Genomic DNA, 7781 nt, shown 5'->3' on the forward strand with positions numbered 1-7781 from the left:
CATTTGGTTTATTAATACCACCTCAGAAGACTGTCCGTCACGAGGGGGCGGTAGTGTTAACATCTCTTCACTCACTCTTAGTTGTAGTTGACTTCGAGTTTGTAATGATCTTTTCCCTAAGACATTACTATGGGAAAGATAACTAAAACAATTATACTATTATGGTAGTCCTTAATAACTGTAATGGATGATTGTTTTAGACAATTGCCACAGTTATTCGATATATAAAATACAAAGCAAAAACAAACTTCTACTAAAGGATTAGTAATTGCCAATATAGTTATTATTATTCCATGAAAAATGATATTCTTAAACTACGTACTATTAACATAATAAATATTATATTATTACGTGTCTTATTCCTCACGATAAGTAATTTGGAATAGATAAGAGACTATTTTTTTTATTATTGTCAAAACTCATTTACTCAATTAGTTTAGAATTTTTCTATGGCAAGTAAAAATAATGTAATCTTTTTTTCCCTATATCAAAACAAGTCGCTTGATTATTTTAACTTAAAAGAGCGTTTCGTTAAATGTTGTACTATTTTCAAAAACCTTTAAATAACCGATATTTTCACAGCTGTACAATTATTTTTTAAAAATATTAGAGTTCTTTGTTTACAGATTCTTTTTAGGTGATTGATATTCTCATCATATCAAGATCTATTAGATTGTACCCATCTTGACCTTTGCTTATACTAGTTTGTTTATTAACTCCTTCGTCTAACTGAGGAAACGAACAGTAGTAGATAGCCTAACGACGGACTTTCTCATTTTACACTTGTACGTTGTACGTTTCAAAAGTTATTTTACGGTCTTTTTGGACATGCCGTTATGAAGGATTGGATTATATACTGTTACTAATACTTATGTTATAATGGCATGGAAATAGAACCCAACCAACCTGTCTTTCTAGTTGTTCTCTTTATATATTGGTTCTAGTATATCACAGCAGGATCGGGTCGCACGCCTTAACTCATCCGGGAGTGAAGACTGCATTGTATTTGGTCGTTGAAACAAAATCATATATAATGGGACGTTTTATAAGGGAAGAATGTTTTGGTATTCAAGCTTTAACCTGTTGTCAAGGCAGGAGGCAACCAACAGATTAAGGAGCACAGATAGCGCAGTAGAGATTGCTAGTTATTGATGGCATAAACAAACGATTTTTATAACCGACTAACAATAAGTTATTTCTTTTGTTAATAAGTTATTTTAGTCTAATAAATAGGCACCATATTTTCCTAATTCAATCTAGATTTACTGGTTTAGCCCGTTATTTGTTATTATACTCAAAGTAAAAGATGACTCAGTAACGTTGATTTTAATTCTGAAAAAATGGATTTCAATTTTTTAGTGAATATCTACATAACATAGCAAAGGAAAAGAAAAATATGCTGGTTAAAATAGTCGTATTTAATTTCAAGGACAGTTATAAAAATAGACTGTAAGATTATAAATATAAAACTGTTAACCTAACGAAAGCCTTTTCTCTTTCAAATAAGAGATGAAATTCGGTAAATTACATTTACAGTGGTATATAAAAATGTATTCTTCTAAACAGAATACAACCAAGAAATAGGTCCTGTCACTTTTATTGTATTGCTTAGGAGCAAAACTCAAAAATATGCAATGTCTTTATACTAATTATTTAAAGGGCCTATGTTTTAAGTTGATGGAATCTTATTAAATGTTTTAATCGTAAGCAACTACATGTTGTTTTAGTAATCATGACCTTCAGAGAATTAATGTTTTAATTGTTTTTAATACCAATCTTTGAACGTTTGCATGGCTGGTTCAAAATAATGATATTTCCATAACCGTAGGAGAGTCTTCTGTCTTGTTGCCCTGATAGAGATTTCGGAAACCTACTTCGGTCGAAAGCATTTATTTGTATCCCTACCATATACATACTGGCATGTATAAAATATTTCCAGCCCAATTAAACTTTTCCTTGTTGTCTTGTCGAATAAACAATATACATACTTAGAACTGTGAAGCCCGCTTTAGTTAAACCGTGTCTTCTTCCGGCCGTTTACTTTTACTTAAGGTGTCACATTTTTACTCTTTTGAAGCAAAGGCATTGCGGAGCAACAGAAAATTAAGTTTACATTACATATATTACCATTATATATATATATATATATATATATATATATATATATATATATATATATAAACAATGAATAAGTATTCATTTTGAGGTACTATTTAGCTAAATGCATCCTATGGTTCAAGAGAACTGTTACTTATGCGAATTAGATTCAATGTAAGGTTCGACTCATATTATTAAAAATAAAATAATTAATTATTATTTAAATAGTAAATATACACTATTTTTATGATAGTAACCTTATCATGGATCAAATTATCTTTTGATGGTAGATATTTGTGTGATTTATAATGTAATGAATCTCGGTTCACGAGATTCTTATCAGCCTATTTTAGGTCTTTTGTCTAGACATTTATAAAGAATAAGTCGATTAGCTTTGTATGCTTTTTTACATATATTTTTATAAATACCTTATAACTATATACGAACATGGTAAATGACCATTGTAAATGAGATATATAGAAACTCACCAAACACCGGAAACTGTTATTTATCACAGATTCGCCTCTCCTCACTGCGGACGTGACTATTGAGGGATTGAATGGTAAAAGGTATTCCATTCGTTATTCAGCGCTCAATTGAAAGACGTGAGGTAAGATCGATATTGAATCTTTTACTGAGCTTTAAATGGTATAAAATAAATCTGTTAAGTTTACATCCAAACTAAAATTCTTTCTATACATGTTTTCGATATTAAATCTTCCTTAAGTAACTGTCATCCTGTTTCATTGAGCTTAGCCTCATTAAGAACAATTGGCGAAAGTATGTGTAACACGTTGTGTTATAGAATCTTATGAACTGAATATAATTAAAATAAATATTATATCATAAGAAGAATTCAATATTAAGCATTTAACAATCAGAACTAACGAGTATGTGCTAAAACATCTGATAGACGTCTCTGGAAGTTTAATTGTTTAAATACTTAAAATATCTCAGTAATCTTAACATAAATGATAATTATATTCTCATCATATATATATATATATATATATATATATATATATATATATATATATATATATATATTTCACTGGCACCGTATTTCATTTGGATTTACCTCTTCTTTTTAATCACTAACCGAATATTCTTTAGTGGAATTTGCTAGTCTGAATTTAAGGGGCCCATACAGTAACTGCCCATATTTACTGTTAATATAAAAAAGTGTGTCATACACCTCACAGTAAAAGTAGTTGAGTGCACTCGACACTATTAAACAATACTCGATTGTATGAGCTTTGTTCCATTCCTTTATTATCTGACTTTGAGCCATGTCAGCACAGTATACTCTTGGGGGGAGGAACACTTCACGAATAAATATTTTTTGAGATTAAAGATTAGTTTTGGGATGACACGAAACGATATTGTAAAAGATCATAACAAATATAGCTTTATCATATTAAATAACAACGGACAGTATTATTTCAGTTTTAATTCAGGCTTGAAATGATTTAAGTATTCCAAAAAGTTTTGGAGCTATTCAATTAAATATTATGGAATGTTACAGACAGATTTATGTATGTCATAGGTTCACATAAAAACTGTTTCTCTATCCGATATCAGGACTGCAAAACATTGCTGTATATACTAAAATATTAACTATTATGAAATTGATAAGCAGACTGGATGATTTGATTTTCCAGTGGTAATCAATCATTTTCAGAAGTGTTTAGTACGTAACAATAAAGGATATGCCTAAGACGTACCTGTTAAACAAGAGGAACTCGCATACAAAGAAACAAGTAATGACTAGTACCTTATAAAACGGAGATACATGTATTTTGTTAAATTTTCTGTAATGAAGCTATAATTCAGGTACACAAATTTAAGATAAAAATAACGGTAAGACAGTTGATGTAATAAAATGATCAATTATAATTTGGTTCCTGTCACTCTGCCTTCCTCATATTACTCCAAAAATTGTTTTATTAACAACTATACCTACATGGTTGGCGCATAATGTGTATATTATATATATATATATATATATATATATATATATATATATATATATATATATATATATATAGTCTCTTAAGCAGTTCAAAAGAAAACTACAATTATCTTGTACAATATTTCGTTGTATTAACAACTTATATATATATATATATATATAATACGCCAATTAAATAAGTAAAATTAAAGGATGTAAGTAAACTTTTACATACATTACTTACTATATACAAATAAGGTAATACGTAATATGAATTTACTTTACTTACATAGATACATAAATTTATGGAGCTGAGTGATATAACAAATAGTTAACAATATAAATAATCGCTGAACGTGAGTTTTCAGCAGTTTTGGTATATAATTTGGTAAATAATTTTGGTAGGTTAATTATATTAAATACTGTTTTTTAAAGATGTGTTCTGTTATGTCATTTTTCCTTATCAAATCTTCTAATTAACCAAACGTGATCACTAACCCGTGTAGGTATTAAACATTTTTCCACATAATAATAGACTGAAGCACAATCTCGTGGAATTACGAGAACTGGTTCAAATAGTTTTAAAAATTCTTACCTGTCTTGAGTACAATTTCAATCGTGTACTTTCTTGTTATTTTTCCAATTTTATCTCCAGTTCTTTGGTTTTAAGATTTACAAGCTTTAGCAATAGTTTAACATTTTATTGAGAATTTCTTATTCTATATAGTCACAGTGGGAACAATTAAAATAGTGAAAACTACTCTTGGCATTAAAATAAATGACAGTAAAATCTGGCAAAACGGACGAGCTAACGAAATAGCGGACATTGTGGTGAACTCAGCGCAGTGAATCACCCTTTTCTCAGCAATGTCTGAATATTTATGAGGCCGTTTGACATATTCATGACTGTTAATGTTTTCGAAATTGCTCAGATGGAATACCAACGAAATGAATAAATCTAATACATAATACCAAATTTAGATGTGAGGTAAATAAACGCAAGACTTAATTTAAAACGAGAAATTGGAAATCTCTCGTTAAAACCATGCTCGTTGGACTTTCTCGACAGTCTGCAAACTTTCCAACATAATGATCGTCAACTACTGACAACTGAAATCATACTTATTTACATTCAAACACATAAACCAATATTTAAAACTTTGATTTTTGTGAGGCCTTTTGATAGCAAGGTTATTTTCGTCAGACACATTGTGATGTCGAAATGCCTCACAAAAATAAAAGTTTTTAATATTGGTTTATGTGTTTGTATGTAAATAAGTTAACCAGTAGCATATACACGCTCAATTTTCAACAACTGAAATCCATGCTTATGATTGCAAGATTAGACTGTATATTTAGTAATATATACTCGTAAATATCCTCAAGAACACTAACACTCACCAATATAACAGAATTGTTTCCACATAAAGTGAGACTAAAGAAAGGTCATTGATTTGTTGAATTACAGTAAGTGACCATCCGAATGCCGATTGGGCCTTCCTTTTTTTAATGTTGGAACATTTTAAGTCAGTATAACTTATTGTATTAAAAAAATAAGTAATATTTTATTAAAATTAGTATTATTTAAGAATAATATTGTGACCCATATGATTTTTGTTATTTAAAAACAAATTATAACTTTAAGTTCTATAATATTAGAAACATTTGTCTGAATGCCTCCCGACTCATGTACAGTTTGATGACGTCTTTTCCTTATTTGTATGTCTCTAATAACATTTTTCTGCACGTAATACGAGATGAATTATGCTAGAAACGCGCAAGTGTTTATTTACTGAAAGATTGTTCCAAGCTGATATAGATCTGACTGACTAAAAAATAGTTTAGGATTGGGCAATGAAAGCTATCCTGGTACTAAGATCTTGTTGGGGAAACATATAGTTTACAATATTTTTATATTTTTTTAAGATTTAACCTGCAGCCATATTTTGCATTGAGATGTATACAAGGTTCGCGCAGAGAACGCCATGTGCCATGTAACAAGTTTCAAAGAGGTTCTACGCATAATGTCAAGACTATGCATACTTCATTCTTGAGATGTCATAAAGAGAGACAGACACGTAACTAAACAGAAAAAAACTTTTAAGTGGCACTCGGCTAACAAAAGTTATACTATCTCCACATAAAGAGTGATATGCTTCGAGGATGCTTAGCCAAACGAAGTTAGTTTCAAACTGTTAGGTGTATGGTTTCGATTGATTTATATGTTGTGAATAATAAGAAGACAGGTATTACTTTGTCACATTTTGAAAAAACACACCTACTGTTGTACTGGGTTGCTTTACAAATATATTATTTCGAGATTTTTATTGATATTTCAAGTCCATACACCAGTTAATTTTCTATATATCATGCAGACACAGACAGACAGAAATAAAATAGTTCCACTCCCCCAAATAATATGGCTTCGATAACGCTGTCAACGAATACAATGAATAAATATAACATGTGTTAAAGAAATATGAGATGAGTACCTGAGATGAGTTTAAAAATTTAAAGAAAAACACCTTTTGTACGGTTTTCGCATATTCCACATCATTTACTTAGTGTCAGAGAAGGAGGTGGAGAATCATAATTTGTGTCTGTTTGTTTATTTATTTTTCTGTCTGTCCGCACGTCATCTTAAAAACGAACTGACTCATAGAATTGCAATTTTCACATGAAGCTTTGTTTCTATATATGCAATACCAAGTTTTCGGTATTTCACTCCATGTGATTTTTGAAGCGTTAACAAATACTTTTACATTGGAAACCCTCGTAGCTACAAGGAAATAAATAGCAGAAAAAATAAAGTGTAATCTTATGGAGTACAATTATATTACGTTAAACGCTTGACATGTTAACACATAGACTCATTATCTTAACACATACAGAATTATGTTTAGGTAACTTGATGGTTAAACTTTTTTGTGTATATACGAAATTATTCAAATACTGCTATAAGACTAAACTTAATAAATAAAAGTATACATGGAATAAGTAGAAAGGTATTTGACAAATATTTTATATGTGGGTTTTAAATTAAGCATGAAACTTCATAATTACTAAGGAAAGGTGGTATAGTAGTCCATTTTCCACCACTGTATTTATTTGAGCCTTATTTAATCATATTAATCACTAAGCTGACCCAGATTGTTTTTAGGCAGTAGAATGATATAAAACATTGTTTGGTATGATTCCATGTGTGTCTATCCGCCCACAAGTCATAACGAAAAGAAATAAGCTATATACTTAAAACTCTTACAATCTAGTATGGATCTAAACATGTGTAATCTTAAATTAATTATTGATGCATGTGTATTTTACTTACAGTCTATTGTGCATACGTTTTAATATGATTTCATTTAAAATCAATGAATTATTTTTAGTAATTAATGTAAATAAGTTAGTTTAATGCTTGTTGTGTAGTTAAGTAGTAGATACGACTGTTTCGTCATTTATTCCTTTGATTTTATCATTAGTTTGAACCTCAGCAAAGTCTGTTAGATAACAAGTATTGCGATATACCCTTCTAGTTTATAACACTTTTTATGAACAGCAAAGAGCGAAAACAACTTTTTTCAACATAAGTTTCACATATTTTTAGGAAAACGACCATTTTAAACATTAAGTATTACATTATTAATTATTACTAAACTATACAGCATTAATTATCTTAACTAAATTCAGATTTATGCGTTTAAAACTTTTAATTTCACCGTTTCGTACATTTATC

Source organism: Homalodisca vitripennis, chromosome 5 (assembly GCF_021130785.1).
Source record: "Homalodisca vitripennis isolate AUS2020 chromosome 5, UT_GWSS_2.1, whole genome shotgun sequence".
Classification (NCBI taxonomy): domain Eukaryota; kingdom Metazoa; phylum Arthropoda; class Insecta; order Hemiptera; family Cicadellidae; genus Homalodisca; species Homalodisca vitripennis.